Source organism: Phalangium opilio, unplaced genomic scaffold (genome assembly GCF_054372755.1).
Source record: "Phalangium opilio isolate 3A_F unplaced genomic scaffold, DU_Popi_V2 ptg000082l_1, whole genome shotgun sequence".
Taxonomy (NCBI): Eukaryota; Metazoa; Arthropoda; class Arachnida; order Opiliones; family Phalangiidae; genus Phalangium; species Phalangium opilio.
In genome coordinates, this window is record NW_028324189.1 from 14,733,715 (window position 1) to 14,750,817 (window position 17,103).

The following is a 17,103-nucleotide window of genomic DNA, read 5'->3' on the forward strand; positions in this document are numbered from 1 at the left end:
TAACCATGGAGCCAAAGAAGCTCAAAAATAAAATGGTCGTCAGGTATTGTGGAAAAACTTTGACTTTTTACGTCACATCTGGGACCTCACAACACCGCACCCGGATGGGCTCGAACCACCAACATTTCGGTTAACAGCCGAACGCGCTAACCATTGCGCAACGGAAGCCCAAAAATTAAAAGTTCGTCAGGTATTGTAAAAAAATTTTGGATTTTCACGTTACATTTAAGATCTCACAACACCGCTCCCGGGTGGGCTCGAACCACCAAACTTTCGGTTAACAGCCGAACGCGCTAACCATTGCGCAACGGAAGACGAAATATTAAATGTTCGACAGGTATTGTGGAAAAACTTTGGATTTTTACGTTACATCTTAGATCTCACAACACCGCTCCCGGGTATTCTTACCAACAACCTTTCGGTTAACAGCCGAACGCGCTAACCATTGAGCCAAGGAAGCTCAGAAAATAAATGGTCGTCCGGTATTGTGGAAATACTCTGACATTTTACGTTACATCTGAGACCTCACAACACCGCTCCCGGATGGGCTCGAACCACCAACCTTTCGGTTAACAGCCGAACGCGCTAACCATTGCGCAATGGAAGCCCAAAAATTAAATGTTCGTCAGGTATTGTGGAAAAACTTTGACTTTTTACGTTACATTTGAGATCTCACAACACCGCTCCCGAGTGGGCTCGAACCACCAACCTTTCTATAAACAGCTGAACGTGCTAACCATTGCGCAATGGAACCCCAAAAATTAAATGTTCGTCAGGTATTGTGGAAAAACTTTGAATTTTTACGTTACATTTGAGATCTCACAACACCGCTCCCGGGTGGGCTCGAACCACCAAACTTTCGGTTAACAGCCGAACGCGCTGACCATTGCGCAACGGAAGCCCAAAAATAAAATGTTCGTCAGGTGTTGTGGAAAGATTTTGGATTTTTACGTTACATTTGAGATCTCACAACACCGCTCCCGTTTGGGCTCGAACCACCAAACTTTCGGTTAACAGCCGAACGCGCTAACCATTGCGCAACGGAAGCCGAAAAATTAAATGTTCGTCAGGTATTGTGGAAAAACTTTGGCTGTTTACGTTACATTTGAAACTTCACAACAACGCACCCGGGTGGGCCCGAACCACCAACCTTTTGTTCAACATCCGAACGCGCTAACCATGGAGCCAAAGAAGCTCAAAAATAAAATGGTCGTCAGGTATTGTGGAAAAACTTTGACTTTTTACGTCACATCTGGGACCTCACAACACCGCACCCGGATGGGCTCAAACCACCAACATTTCGGTTAACAGCCGAACGCGCTAACCATTGCGCAACGGAAGCCCAAAAATTAAAAGTTCGTCAGGTATTGTAAAAAAATTTTGGATTTTTACGTTACATTTAAGATCTCACAACACCGCTCCCGGGTGGGCTCGAACCACCAAACTTTCGGTTAACAGCCGAACGCGCTAACCATTGCGCAAGGGAAGACGAAAAATTAAATGTTCGACAGGTATTGTGGAAAAACTTTGGATTTTTACGTTACATCTTAGATCTCACAACACCGCTCCCGGGTATTCTAACCAACAACCTTTCGGTTAACAGCCGAACGCGCTAACCATTGAGCCAAGGAAGTTCAGAAAATAAATGGTCGTCCGGTATTGTGGAAATACTCTGACATTTTACGTTACATCTGAGACCTCACAACACCGCTCCCGGATGGGCTCGAACCACCAACCTTTCGGTTAACAGCCGAACGGGCTAACCATTGCGCAATGGAAGCTTAAAAATTAAATGTTCGTCAGGTATTGTGGAAAAACTTTGAATTTTTACGTTACATTTGAGATCTCACAACACCGCTCCCGGTTGGGCTCGAACCACCAACCTTTCGATTAACAGCCGAACGCGCTAACCATTGAGCCATGGAAGCTCAGAAAACATATGGTCGTCATGTATTGTGGTAAAACTTTGGATTTTTACGTTACATTTGAGATCACACAACACCGCTCCCGAGTGGGCTCGAACCACCAACCTTTCTATAAACAGCTGAACGTGCTAACCATTGCGCAACGGAACCCCAAAAATTAAATGTTCGTCAGGTATTGTGGAAAAAATTTGAATTTTTACGTTACATTTGAGATCTCACAACACCGCTCCCGGGTGGGCTCGAACCACCAAACTTTCGGTTAACAGCCGAACGCGCTGACCATTGCGCAACGGAAGCCCAAAAATTAAATGTTCGTCAGGTGTTGTGGAAAGATTTTGGATTTTTACGTTACATTTGAGATCTCACAACACCGCACCCGGGTGGGCCCGAACCACCAACCTTTTGTTTAACATCCGAACGCGCTAACCATGGAGCCAAAGAAGCTCAAAAATGAAATGGTCGTCAGGTATTGTGGAAAAACTTTGACTTTTTACGTCACATCTGGGACCTCACAACACCGCACCCGGATGGGCTCGAACCACCAGTTTTTTTAATAACAGCTAAACGCGCTAACCACTGCGCCACGGAAGCCCAAAAATTAAATGTTCGTCAGGTATTGTGGAAAAAGTTTGGATTTTTACGTTACATTTGAGATCTCACAACACCACTCCCGGGTGGGCTCGAACCAACAACCTTTCGGTTAAAAGCCGAACGCGCTAACCATTGAGCCATGGAAGCCCAAAAATTAAATGTTCGTCAGGTTTTGTGGAAAAATTTTGGATTTTTACGTTACATTTAAGATCTCACAACAACGCTCCCGAGTGGGCTCGAACCACCAACCTTTCTATTAACAGCTGAACGCGCTAACCATTGCGCAACGGAAGCCCAAAAATTAAATGTTCGTCAGGTTTTGCGGAAAAATTTTGGATTTTTACGTTACATTTAAGATCTCACAACAACGCTCCCGAGTGGGCTCGAACCTTCAACCTTTCTATTAACAGCTGAATGCGCTAACCATTGCGCAACGGAAGCCCAAAAATTAAATGTTCGTCAGGTATTGTGGAAAAACTTTGAATTTTTACGTTACATTTGAGATCTCACAACACCGCTCCCGGGTGGGCACGAACCACCAACCTTTCGGTTAACAGCCGAACGCGCTAACCATTGCGCAATGGAAGCCCAAAAATTAAATGTTCGTCAGTTATTGTGGAAAAAATTTGAATTTTTACGTTACATTTGAGATCTCACAACACCGCTCCCGGGTGGGCTCGAACCACCAACCTTTCGGTTAACAGCCGAACGCGCTAACCATTGCGCAACAGAAGCCGAAAAATTAAATGTTCGTCAGGTATTGTGGAAAAACTTTGGATTTTTACGTTACGTCTGAGACCTCACAACACCGCTCCCGGATGGGCTCGAACCACCAACCTTTCGGTTAACAGCCGAACGCGCTAACCATTGCGCAATGGAAGCCCAAAAATTAAATGTTCGTCAGTTATTGTGGAAAAAATTTGGATTTTTACGTTACATTTGAGATCTCACAACACCGCTCCCGGGTGGGCTCGAACCACCAACCTTTCGGTTAACAGCCGAACGCGCTAACCATTGCGCAATGGAAGCCCAAAAATTAACTGTTCGTCAGGTATTGTGGAAAAACTTTGAATTTTTACGTAAAACTTGAGATCTCACATCACCGCTCCCGGGAGGGCTCAAACCACCAGTTTTTTGAATAACAGCTAAACGCGCTAACCACTGCGCCACGGAAGCCCAAAAATTAAATGTTCGTCAGGTATTGTGGAAAAACTTTGAATTTTTACGTTACATCTGAGACCTCACAACACCGCTCCCGGATGGGCTCGAACCACCAACCTTTCGGTTAACAGCCGAACGCGCTAACCATTGCGCAATGGAAGCCCAAAAATTAAATGTTCGTCAGTTATTGTGGAAAAAATTTGGATTTTTACGTTACATTTGAGATCTCCCAACACCGCTCCCGGGTGGGCTCGAACCACCAACCTTTCGGTTAACAGCCGAACGCGCTAACCATTGCGCAATGGAAGCCCAAAAATTAACTGTTCGTCAGGTATTGTGGAAAAACTTTGAATTTTTACGTTACACTTGAGATCTCACATCACCGCTCCCGGGAGGGCTCAAACCACCAGTTTTTTGAATAACAGCTAAACGCGCTAACCACTGCGCCACGGAAGCCCAAAAATTAAATGTTCGTCAGGTATTGTGGAAAAACTTTGAATTTTTACGTTACATTTGAGATCTCACAACACCGCTCCCGGGTGGGCACGAACCACCAACCTTTCGGTTAACAGCCGAACGCGCTAACCATTGAGCCATCGAAGCTCAGAAAATAAATGATCGTCAGGTATTGTTGAAAAACTTTGACTTTTTACGCCATATCTGAGACCTCACAACACCGCTCCCGGATGGGCTCGAACCACCAACCTTTCGGTTAACAGCCGAACGCGCTAACCATTGCGCAATGGAAGCCCAAAAATTAAATGTTCGTCAGGTATTGTGGAAAAATTTTGGATTTTTACGTTACATCTTAGACTCACAACACCGCTCCCGGGTGGGCACGAACCACCAACCTTTCGGTTAACAGCCGAACGCGCTAACCATTGAACCATGGAAGCTCAGAAAATAAATGGTCGTCAGGTATTGTTGAAAAACTTTGACATTTTACGTTACATCTGAGACCTCACAACACCGCTCCCGGATGGGCTCGAACCACCAACCTTTCGGTTAGCAGCCGAACGCGCTAACCATTGCGCAATGGAAGCCCAAAAATTAAATGTTCGTCAGTTATTGTGGAAAAATTTTGGATTTTTACGTTACATTTGAGATCTCACAACACCGCTCCCGGGTGGGCTCGAACCACCAACATTTCGGTTAACAGCCGAACGCGCTAACCATTGCGCAACGGAAGCCGAAAAATTAAATGTTCGTCAGGTATTGTGGAAAAACTTTGACTTTTTACGTCACATCTGGACCTCACAACACCGCTCCCGGATGGGCTCGAACCACCAACCTTTCGGTTAACAGCCGAAGGCGCTAACCATTGAGCCATGGAAGCTCAGAAAATAAATGGTCGTCAGGTATTGTGGAAAATTTTTGACTTTTTACGTCACATCTGAGACCTCACAACACCGCTCCCGGGTGGGCTCGAACCACCAACCTTTCGATTAACAGCTGAACGCGCTAACCATTGCGCAACGGAAGCCCAAAAATTAAATGTTCGTCAGGTATTGTGGAAAAACTTTGAATTTTTACGTTACATTTGAGATCTCACAACACCGCTCCCGGGTGGGCACGAACCACCAACCTTTCGGTTAACAGCCGAACGCGCTAACCATTGAGCCATCGAAGCTCAGAAAATAAATGGTCGTCAGGTATTGTTGAAAAACTTTGACTTTTTACGTCACATCTGAGACCTCACAACACCGCTCCCGGATGGGCTCGAACCACCAACCTTTCGGTTAACAGCCGAACGCGCTAACCATTGCGCAATGGAAGCCCAAAAATTAAATGTTCGTCAGTTATTGTGGAAAAAATTTGGATTTTTACGTTACATTTGAGATCTCACAACACCGCTCCCGGGTAGGCTCGAACCACCAACCTTTCGGTTAACAGCCGAACGCGCTAACCATTGCGCAATGGAAGCCCAAAAATTAACTGTTCGTCAGGTATTGTGGAAAAACTTTGAATTTTTACGTTACACTTGAGATCTCACATCACCGCTCCCGGGAGGGCTCAAACCACCAGTTTTTTGAATAACAGCTAAACGCGCTAACCACTGCGCCACGGAAGCCCAAAAATTAAATGTTCGTCAGGTATTGTGGAAAAACTTTGAATTTTTACGTTACATCTGAGACCTCACAACACCGCTCCCGGATGGGCTCGAACCACCAACCTTTCGGTTAACAGCCGAACGCGCTAACCATTGCGCAATGGAAGCCCAAAAATTAAATGTTCGTCAGTTATTGTGGAAAAAATTTGGATTTTTACGTTACATTTGAGATCTCCCAACACCGCTCCCGGGTGGGCTCGAACCACCAACCTTTCGGTTAACAGCCGAACGCGCTAACCATTGCGCAATGGAAGCCCAAAAATTAACTGTTCGTCAGGTATTGTGGAAAAACTTTGAATTTTTACGTTACACTTGAGATCTCACATCACCGCTCCCGGGAGGGCTCAAACCACCAGTTTTTTGAATAACAGCTAAACGCGCTAACCACTGCGCCACGGAAGCCCAAAAATTAAATGTTCGTCAGGTATTGTGGAAAAACTTTGAATTTTTACGTTACATTTGAGATCTCACAACACCGCTCCCGGGTGGGCACGAACCACCAACCTTTCGGTTAACAGCCGAACGCGCTAACCATTGAGCCATCGAAGCTCAGAAAATAAATGATCGTCAGGTATTGTTGAAAAACTTTGACTTTTTACGCCATATCTGAGACCTCACAACACCGCTCCCGGATGGGCTCGAACCACCAACCTTTCGGTTAACAGCCGAACGCGCTAACCATTGCGCAATGGAAGCCCAAAAATTAAATGTTCGTCAGGTATTGTGGAAAAATTTTGGATTTTTACGTTACATCTTAGACTCACAACACCGCTCCCGGGTGGGCACGAACCACCAACCTTTCGGTTAACAGCCGAACGCGCTAACCATTGAACCATGGAAGCTCAGAAAATAAATGGTCGTCAGGTATTGTTGAAAAACTTTGACATTTTACGTTACATCTGAGACCTCACAACACCGCTCCCGGATGGGCTCGAACCACCAACCTTTCGGTTAGCAGCCGAACGCGCTAACCATTGCGCAATGGAAGCCCAAAAATTAAATGTTCGTCAGTTATTGTGGAAAAATTTTGGATTTTTACGTTACATTTGAGATCTCACAACACCGCTCCCGGGTGGGCTCGAACCACCAACATTTCGGTTAACAGCCGAACGCGCTAACCATTGCGCAACGGAAGCCGAAAAATTAAATGTTCGTCAGGTATTGTGGAAAAACTTTGACTTTTTACGTCACATCTGGACCTCACAACACCGCTCCCGGATGGGCTCGAACCACCAACCTTTCGGTTAACAGCCGAAGGCGCTAACCATTGAGCCATGGAAGCTCAGAAAATAAATGGTCGTCAGGTATTGTGGAAAATTTTTGACTTTTTACGTCACATCTGAGACCTCACAACACCGCTCCCGGGTGGGCTCGAACCACCAACCTTTCGATTAACAGCTGAACGCGCTAACCATTGCGCAACGGAAGCCCAAAAATTAAATGTTCGTCAGGTATTGTGGAAAAACTTTGAATTTTTACGTTACATTTGAGATCTCACAACACCGCTCCCGGGTGGGCACGAACCACCAACCTTTCGGTTAACAGCCGAACGCGCTAACCATTGAGCCATCGAAGCTCAGAAAATAAATGGTCGTCAGGTATTGTTGAAAAACTTTGACTTTTTACGTCACATCTGAGACCTCACAACACCGCTCCCGGATGGGCTCGAACCACCAACCTTTCGGTTAACAGCCGAACGCGCTAACCATTGCGCAATGGAAGCCCAAAAATTAAATGTTCGTCAGTTATTGTGGAAAAAATTTGGATTTTTACGTTACATTTGAGATCTCACAACACCGCTCCCGGGTGGGCTCGAACCACCAACCTTTCGGTTAACAGCCGAACGCGCTAACCATTGCGCAATGGAAGCCCAAAAATTAACTGTTCGTCAGGTATTGTGGAAAAACTTTGAATTTTTACGTTACACTTGAGATCTCACATCACCGCTCCCGGGAGGGCTCAAACCACCAGTTTTTTGAATAACAGCTAAACGCGCTAACCACTGCGCCACGGAAGCCCAAAAATTAAATGTTCGTCAGGTATTGTGGAAAAACTTTGAATTTTTACGTTACATCTGAGACCTCACAACACCGCTCCCGGATGGGCTCGAACCACCAACCTTTCGGTTAACAGCCGAACGCGCTAACCATTGCGCAATGGAAGCCCAAAAATTAAATGTTCGTCAGTTATTGTGGAAAAAATTTGGATTTTTACGTTACATTTGAGATCTCCCAACACCGCTCCCGGGTGGGCTCGAACCACCAACCTTTCGGTTAACAGCCGAACGCGCTAACCATTGCGCAATGGAAGCCCAAAAATTAACTGTTCGTCAGGTATTGTGGAAAAACTTTGAATTTTTACGTTACACTTGAGATCTCACATCACCGCTCCCGGGAGGGCTCAAACCACCAGTTTTTTGAATAACAGCTAAACGCGCTAACCACTGCGCCACGGAAGCCCAAAAATTAAATGTTCGTCAGGTATTGTGGAAAAACTTTGAATTTTTACGTTACATTTGAGATCTCACAACACCGCTCCCGGGTGGGCACGAACCACCAACCTTTCGGTTAACAGCCGAACGCGCTAACCATTGAGCCATCGAAGCTCAGAAAATAAATGATCGTCAGGTATTGTTGAAAAACTTTGACTTTTTACGCCATATCTGAGACCTCACAACACCGCTCCCGGATGGGCTCGAACCACCAACCTTTCGGTTAACAGCCGAACGCGCTAACCATTGCGCAATGGAAGCCCAAAAATTAAATGTTCGTCAGGTATTGTGGAAAAATTTTGGATTTTTACGTTACATCTTAGACTCACAACACCGCTCCCGGGTGGGCACGAACCACCAACCTTTCGGTTAACAGCCGAACGCGCTAACCATTGAACCATGGAAGCTCAGAAAATAAATGGTCGTCAGGTATTGTTGAAAAACTTTGACATTTTACGTTACATCTGAGACCTCACAACACCGCTCCCGGATGGGCTCGAACCACCAACCTTTCGGTTAACAGCCGAACGCGCTAACCATTGCGCAATGGAAGCCCAAAAATTAACTGTTCGTCAGGTATTGTGGAAAAACTTTGAATTTTTACGTTACACTTGAGATCTCACATCACCGCTCCCGGGAGGGCTCAAACCACCAGTTTTTTGAATAACAGCTAAACGCGCTAACCACTGCGCCACGGAAGCCCAAAAATTAAATGTTCGTCAGGTATTGTGGAAAAACTTTGAATTTTTACGTTACATCTGAGACCTCACAACACCGCTCCCGGATGGGCTCGAACCACCAACCTTTCGGTTAACAGCCGAACGCGCTAACCATTGCGCAATGGAAGCCCAAAAATTAAATGTTCGTCAGTTATTGTGGAAAAAATTTGGATTTTTACGTTACATTTGAGATCTCCCAACACCGCTCCCGGGTGGGCTCGAACCACCAACCTTTCGGTTAACAGCCGAACGCGCTAACCATTGCGCAATGGAAGCCCAAAAATTAACTGTTCGTCAGGTATTGTGGAAAAACTTTGAATTTTTACGTTACACTTGAGATCTCACATCACCGCTCCCGGGAGGGCTCAAACCACCAGTTTTTTGAATAACAGCTAAACGCGCTAACCACTGCGCCACGGAAGCCCAAAAATTAAATGTTCGTCAGGTATTGTGGAAAAACTTTGAATTTTTACGTTACATTTGAGATCTCACAACACCGCTCCCGGGTGGGCACGAACCACCAACCTTTCGGTTAACAGCCGAACGCGCTAACCATTGAGCCATCGAAGCTCAGAAAATAAATGATCGTCAGGTATTGTTGAAAAACTTTGACTTTTTACGCCATATCTGAGACCTCACAACACCGCTCCCGGATGGGCTCGAACCACCAACCTTTCGGTTAACAGCCGAACGCGCTAACCATTGCGCAATGGAAGCCCAAAAATTAAATGTTCGTCAGGTATTGTGGAAAAATTTTGGATTTTTACGTTACATCTTAGACTCACAACACCGCTCCCGGGTGGGCACGAACCACCAACCTTTCGGTTAACAGCCGAACGCGCTAACCATTGAACCATGGAAGCTCAGAAAATAAATGGTCGTCAGGTATTGTTGAAAAACTTTGACATTTTACGTTACATCTGAGACCTCACAACACCGCTCCCGGATGGGCTCGAACCACCAACCTTTCGGTTAACAGCCGAACGCGCTAACCATTGCGCAATGGAAGCCCAAAAATTAACTGTTCGTCAGGTATTGTGGAAAAACTTTGAATTTTTACGTTACACTTGAGATCTCACATCACCGCTCCCGGGAGGGCTCAAACCACCAGTTTTTTGAATAACAGCTAAACGCGCTAACCACTGCGCCACGGAAGCCCAAAAATTAAATGTTCGTCAGGTATTGTGGAAAAACTTTGAATTTTTACGTTACATCTGAGACCTCACAACACCGCTCCCGGATGGACTCGAACCACCAACCTTTCGGTTAACAGCCGAACGCGCTAACCATTGCGCAATGGAAGCCCAAAAATTAAATGTTCGTCAGTTATTGTGGAAAAAATTTGGATTTTTACGTTACATTTGAGATCTCCCAACACCGCTCCCGGGTGGGCTCGAACCACCAACCTTTCGGTTAACAGCCGAACGCGCTAACCATTGCGCAATGGAAGCCCAAAAATTAACTGTTCGTCAGGTATTGTGGAAAAACTTTGAATTTTTACGTTACACTTGAGATCTCACATCACCGCTCCCGGGAGGGCTCAAACCACCAGTTTTTTGAATAACAGCTAAACGCGCTAACCACTGCGCCACGGAAGCCCAAAAATTAAATGTTCGTCAGGTATTGTGGAAAAACTTTGAATTTTTACGTTACATTTGAGATCTCACAACACCGCTCCCGGGTGGGCACGAACCACCAACCTTTCGGTTAACAGCCGAACGCGCTAACCATTGAGCCATCGAAGCTCAGAAAATAAATGATCGTCAGGTATTGTTGAAAAACTTTGACTTTTTACGCCATATCTGAGACCTCACAACACCGCTCCCGGATGGGCTCGAACCACCAACCTTTCGGTTAACAGCCGAACGCGCTAACCATTGCGCAATGGAAGCCCAAAAATTAAATGTTCGTCAGGTATTGTGGAAAAATTTTGGATTTTTACGTTACATCTTAGACTCACAACACCGCTCCCGGGTGGGCACGAACCACCAACCTTTCGGTTAACAGCCGAACGCGCTAACCATTGAACCATGGAAGCTCAGAAAATAAATGGTCGTCAGGTATTGTTGAAAAACTTTGACATTTTACGTTACATCTGAGACCTCACAACACCGCTCCCGGATGGGCTCGAACCACCAACCTTTCGGTTAGCAGCCGAACGCGCTAACCATTGCGCAATGGAAGCCCAAAAATTAAATGTTCGTCAGTTATTGTGGAAAAATTTTGGATTTTTACGTTACATTTGAGATCTCACAACACCGCTCCCGGGTGGGCTCGAACCACCAACATTTCGGTTAACAGCCGAACGCGCTAACCATTGCGCAACGGAAGCCGAAAAATTAAATGTTCGTCAGGTATTGTGGAAAAACTTTGACTTTTTACGTCACATCTGGACCTCACAACACCGCTCCCGGATGGGCTCGAACCACCAACCTTTCGGTTAACAGCCGAAGGCGCTAACCATTGAGCCATGGAAGCTCAGAAAATAAATGGTCGTCAGGTATTGTGGAAAATTTTTGACTTTTTACGTCACATCTGAGACCTCACAACACCGCTCCCGGGTGGGCTCGAACCACCAACCTTTCGATTAACAGCTGAACGCGCTAACCATTGCGCAACGGAAGCCCAAAAATTAAATGTTCGTCAGGTATTGTGGAAAAACTTTGAATTTTTACGTTACATTTGAGATCTCACAACACCGCTCCCGGGAGGGCTCAAACCACCAGTTTTTTGAATAACAGCTAAACGCATTAACCACTGCGCCACGGAAGCCCAAAAATTAAATGATCGTCAGGTATTGTGGAAAAACCTTGAATTTTTACGTTACATTTGAGATCTCACAACACCGCTCCCGGGTGGGCACGAACCACCAACCTTTCGGTTAACAGCCGAACGCGCTAACCATTGAGCCATCGAAGCTCAGAAAATAAATGGTCGTCAGGTATTGTTGAAAAACTTTGACTTTTTACGTCACATCTGAGACCTCACAACACCGCTCCCGGATAGGCTCGAACCACCAACCTTTCGGTTAACAGCCGAACGCGCTAACCATTGCGCAATGGAAGCCCAAAAATTAAATGTTCGTCAGGTATTGTGGAAAAATTTTGGATTTTTACGATACATCTTAGATCTCACAACACCGCTCCCGGGTGGGCACGAACCACCAAAATTTCGGTTAACAGCTGAACGCGCTAACCATTGAACCATGGAAGCTCAGAAAATAAATGGTCGTCAGGTATTGTTGAAAAACTTTGACATTTTACGTTACATCTGAGACCTCACAACACCGCTCCCGGGTGGGCTCGAACCACCAACCTTTCGGTTAACAGCCGAACGCGCTAACCATTGCGCAATGGAAGCCCAAAAATTAACTGTTCGTCAGGTATTGTGGAAAAACTTTGACTTTTTACGTCACATCTGGGACCTCACAACACCGCACCCGGATGGGCTCGAACCACCAGTTTTTTTAATAACAGCTAAACGCGCTAACCACTGCGCCACGGAAGCCCAAAAATTAAATGTTCGTCAGGTATTGTGGAAAAAGTTTGGATTTTTACGTTACATTTGAGATCTCACAACACCACTCCCGGGTGGGCTCGAACCAACAACCTTTCGGTTAAAAGCCGAACGCGCTAACCATTGAGCCATGGAAGCCCAATAATTAAATGTTCGTCAGGTTTTGTGGAAAAATTTTGGATTTTTACGTTACATTTAAGATCTCACAACAACGCTCCCGAGTGGGCTCGAACCACCAACCTTTCTATTAACAGCTGAACGCGCTAACCATTGCGCAACGGAAGCCCAAAAATTAAATGTTCGTCAGGTTTTGCGGAAAAATTTTGGATTTTTACGTTACATTTAAGATCTCACAACAACGCTCCCGAGTGGGCTCGAACCTTCAACCTTTCTATTAACAGCTGAATGCGCTAACCATTGCGCAACGGAAGCCCAAAAATTAAATGTTCGTCAGGTATTGTGGAAAAACTTTGAATTTTTACGTTACATTTGAGATCTCACAACACCGCTCCCGGGTGGGCACGAACCACCAACCTTTCGGTTAACAGCCGAACGCGCTAACCATTGCGCAATGGAAGCCCAAAAATTAAATGTTCGTCAGTTATTGTGGAAAAAATTTGAATTTTTACGTTACATTTGAGATCTCACAACACCGCTCCCGGGTGGGCTCGAACCACCAACCTTTCGGTTAACAGCCGAACGCGCTAACCATTGCGCAACAGAAGCCGAAAAATTAAATGTTCGTCAGTTATTGTGGAAAAAATTTGGATTTTTACGTTACATTTGAGATCTCACAACACCGCTCCCGGGTGGGCTCGAACCACCAACCTTTCGGTTAACAGCCGAACGCGCTAACCATTGCGCAATGGAAGCCCAAAAATTAACTGTTCGTCAGGTATTGTGGAAAAACTTTGAATTTTTACGTTACACTTGAGATCTCACATCACCGCTCCCGGGAGGGCTCAAACCACCAGTTTTTTGAATAACAGCTAAACGCGCTAACCACTGCGCCACGGAAGCCCAAAAATTAAATGTTCGTCAGGTATTGTGGAAAAACTTTGAATTTTTACGTTACATCTGAGACCTCACAACACCGCTCCCGGATGGGCTCGAACCACCAACCTTTCGGTTAACAGCCGAACGCGCTAACCATTGCGCAATGGAAGCCCAAAAATTAAATGTTCGTCAGTTATTGTGGAAAAAATTTGGATTTTTACGTTACATTTGAGATCTCCCAACACCGCTCCCGGGTGGGCTCGAACCACCAACCTTTCGGTTAACAGCCGAACGCGCTAACCATTGCGCAATGGAAGCCCAAAAATTAACTGTTCGTCAGGTATTGTGGAAAAACTTTGAATTTTTACGTTACACTTGAGATCTCACATCACCGCTCCCGGGAGGGCTCAAACCACCAGTTTTTTGAATAACAGCTAAACGCGCTAACCACTGCGCCACGGAAGCCCAAAAATTAAATGTTCGTCAGGTATTGTGGAAAAACTTTGAATTTTTACGTTACATTTGAGATCTCACAACACCGCTCCCGGGTGGGCACGAACCACCAACCTTTCGGTTAACAGCCGAACACGCTAACCATTGAGCCATGGAAGCTCAGAAAATAAATGGTCGTCAGGTATTGTTGAAAAACTTTGACTTTTTACGTCACATCTGAGACCTCACAACACCGCTCCCGGATGGGCTCGAACCACCAACCTTTCGGTTAACAGCCGAATGCGCTTACCATTGCGCAATGGAAGCCCAAAAATTAAATGTTCGTCAGGTATTGTGGAAAAATTTTGGATTTTTACGTTACATCTTAGATCTCACAACACCGCTCCTGGGTGGGCTCGAAACCAACAACCTTTCGGTTAACAGCCGAACGCGCTAACCATTGAGCCATGGAAGTTCAGAAAATAAATGGTCGTCAGGAATTAAGGAAAAACTCTGACATTTTACGTTATATCTGAGACCTCACAACACCGCTCCCGGATGGGCTCGAACCACCATCCTTTCGGTTAAAAGCCGAACGCGCTAACCATTGCGCAATGGAAGCCCAAAAATTAACTGTTCGTCAGGTATTGTGGAAAAACTTTGAATTTTTACGTTACATTTGAGATCTCACAACACCGCTCCCGGGTGGGCACGAACCACCAACCTTTCGGTTAACAGCCGAACGCGCTAACCATTGAGCCATCGAAGCTCAGAAAATAAATGATCGTCAGGTATTGTTGAAAAACTTTGACTTTTTACGCCATATCTGAGACCTCACAACACCGCTCCCGGATGGGCTCGAACCACCAACCTTTCGGTTAACAGCCGAACGCGCTAACCATTGCGCAATGGAAGCCCAAAAATTAAATGTTCGTCAGGTATTGTGGAAAAATTTTGGATTTTTACGTTACATCTTAGACTCACAACACCGCTCCCGGGTGGGCACGAACCACCAACCTTTCGGTTAACAGCCGAACGCGCTAACCATTGAACCATGGAAGCTCAGAAAATAAATGGTCGTCAGGTATTGTTGAAAAACTTTGACATTTTACGTTACATCTGAGACCTCACAACACCGCTCCCGGATGGGCTCGAACCACCAACCTTTCTGTTAGCAGCCGAACGCGCTAACCATTGCGCAAGGGAAGCCCAAAAATTAAATGTTCGTCAGTTATTGTGGAAAAACTTTGACTTTTTACGTCACATCTGAGACCTCACAACACCGCTCCCGGATGGGCTCAAACCACCAACCTTTCGGTTAACAGCCGAACGCGCTAACCATTGCGCAATGGAAGCCCAAAAATTAAATGTTCGTCAGGTATTGTGGAAAAATTTTGGATTTTTACGTTACATCTTAGATCTCACAACACCGCTCCCGGGTGGGCACGAACCACCAACCTTTCGGTTAACAGCCGAACGCGCTAACCATTGAACCATGAAAGCTCAGAAAATAAATGGTCGTCAGGTATTGTTGAAAAACTTTGACATTTTACGTTACATCTGAGACCTCACAACACCGCTCCCGGATGGGCTCGAACCACCAACCTTTCGGTTAGCAGCCGAACGCGCTAACCATTGCGCAATGGAAGCCCAAAAATTAAATGTTCGTCAGTTATTGTGGAAAAATTTTGGATTTTTACGTTACATTTGAGATCTCACAACACCGCTCCCGGGTGGGCTCGAACCACCAACATTTCGGTTAACAGCCGAACGCGCTAACCATTGCGCAACGGAAGCCGAAAAATTAAATGTTCGTCAGGTATTGTGGAAAAACTTTGACTTTTTACGTCACATCTGGACCTCACAACACCGCTCCCGGATGGGCTCGAACCACCAACCTTTCGGTTAACAGCCGAAGGCGCTAACCATTGAGCCATGGAAGCTCAGAAAATAAATGGTCGTCAGGTATTGTGGAAAATTTTTGACTTTTTACGTCACATCTGAGACCTCACAACACCGCTCCCGGGTGGGCTCGAACCACCAACCTTTCGATTAACAGCTGAACGCGCTAACCATTGCGCAACGGAAGCCCAAAAATTAAATGTTCGTCAGGTATTGTGGAAAAACTTTGAATTTTTACGTTACATTTGAGATCTCACAACACCGCTCCCGGGAGGGCTCAAACCACCAGTTTTTTGAATAACAGCTAAACGCGCTAACCACTGCGCCACGGAAGCCCAAAAATTAAATGATCGTCAGGTATTGTGGAAAAACCTTGAATTTTTACGTTACATTTGAGATCTCACAACACCGCTCCCGGGTGGGCACGAACCACCAACCTTTCGGTTAACAGCCGAACGCGCTAACCATTGAGCCATCGAAGCTCAGAAAATAAATGGTCGTCAGGTATTGTTGAAAAACTTTGACTTTTTACGTCACATCTGAGACCTCACAACACCGCTCCCGGATAGGCTCGAACCACCAACCTTTCGGTTAACAGCCGAACGCGCTAACCATTGCGCAATGGAAGCCCAAAAATTAAATGTTCGTCAGGTATTGTGGAAAAATTTTGGATTTTTACGTTACATCTTAGATCTCACAACACCGCTCCCGGGTGGGCACGAACCACCAACCTTTCGGTTAACAGCCGAATGCGCTTACCATTGCGCAATGGAAGCCCAAAAATTAAATGTTCGTCAGGTATTGTGGAAAAATTTTGGATTTTTACGTTACATCTTAGATCTCACAACACCGCTCCTGGGTGGGCTCGAACCAACAACCTTTCGGTTAACAGCCGAACGCGCTAACCATTGAGCCATGGAAGTTCAGAAAATAAATGGTCGTCAGGAATTAAGGAAAAACTCTGACATTTTACGTTATATCTGAGACCTCACAACACCGCTCCCGGATGGGCTCGAACCACCAACCTTTCGGTTAGCAGCCGAACGCGCTAACCATTGCGCAATGGAAGCCCAAAAATTAAATGTTCGTCAGTTATTGTGGAAAAATTTTGGATTTTTACGTTACATTTGAGATCTCACAACACCGCTCCCGGGTGGGCTCGAACCACCAACATTTCGGTTAACAGCCGAACGCGCTAACCATTGCGCAACGGAAGCCGAAAAATTAAATGTTCGTCAGGTATTGTGGAAAAACTTTGAC

General features: G+C 45.6%; 5 non-coding genes across 5 annotated transcripts; all 5 read right to left on the reverse strand.

Annotated features, from left to right (window-relative positions):
* Positions 1-4,647: 4,647 nt before the first annotated feature.
* On the reverse strand, positions 4,648-4,720 carry TRNAS-GCU (transfer RNA serine (anticodon GCU)). Its single transcript has one exon. It is a non-coding gene; the product is annotated as a tRNA-Ser (tRNA).
* Positions 4,721-6,703: 1,983 nt separating this feature from the next.
* TRNAS-GCU (transfer RNA serine (anticodon GCU)) lies at positions 6,704-6,776 on the reverse strand. Its single transcript has one exon. It is a non-coding gene; the product is annotated as a tRNA-Ser (tRNA).
* A 4,333-nt stretch (positions 6,777-11,109) lies between these two features.
* TRNAS-GCU (transfer RNA serine (anticodon GCU)) lies at positions 11,110-11,182 on the reverse strand. Its single transcript has one exon. It is a non-coding gene; the product is annotated as a tRNA-Ser (tRNA).
* A 4,336-nt stretch (positions 11,183-15,518) lies between these two features.
* On the reverse strand, positions 15,519-15,591 carry TRNAS-GCU (transfer RNA serine (anticodon GCU)). The gene has a single exon. It is a non-coding gene; the product is annotated as a tRNA-Ser (tRNA).
* Positions 15,592-16,840: 1,249 nt separating this feature from the next.
* TRNAS-GCU (transfer RNA serine (anticodon GCU)) lies at positions 16,841-16,913 on the reverse strand. Its single transcript has one exon. It is a non-coding gene; the product is annotated as a tRNA-Ser (tRNA).
* Positions 16,914-17,103: the final 190 nt, after the last annotated feature.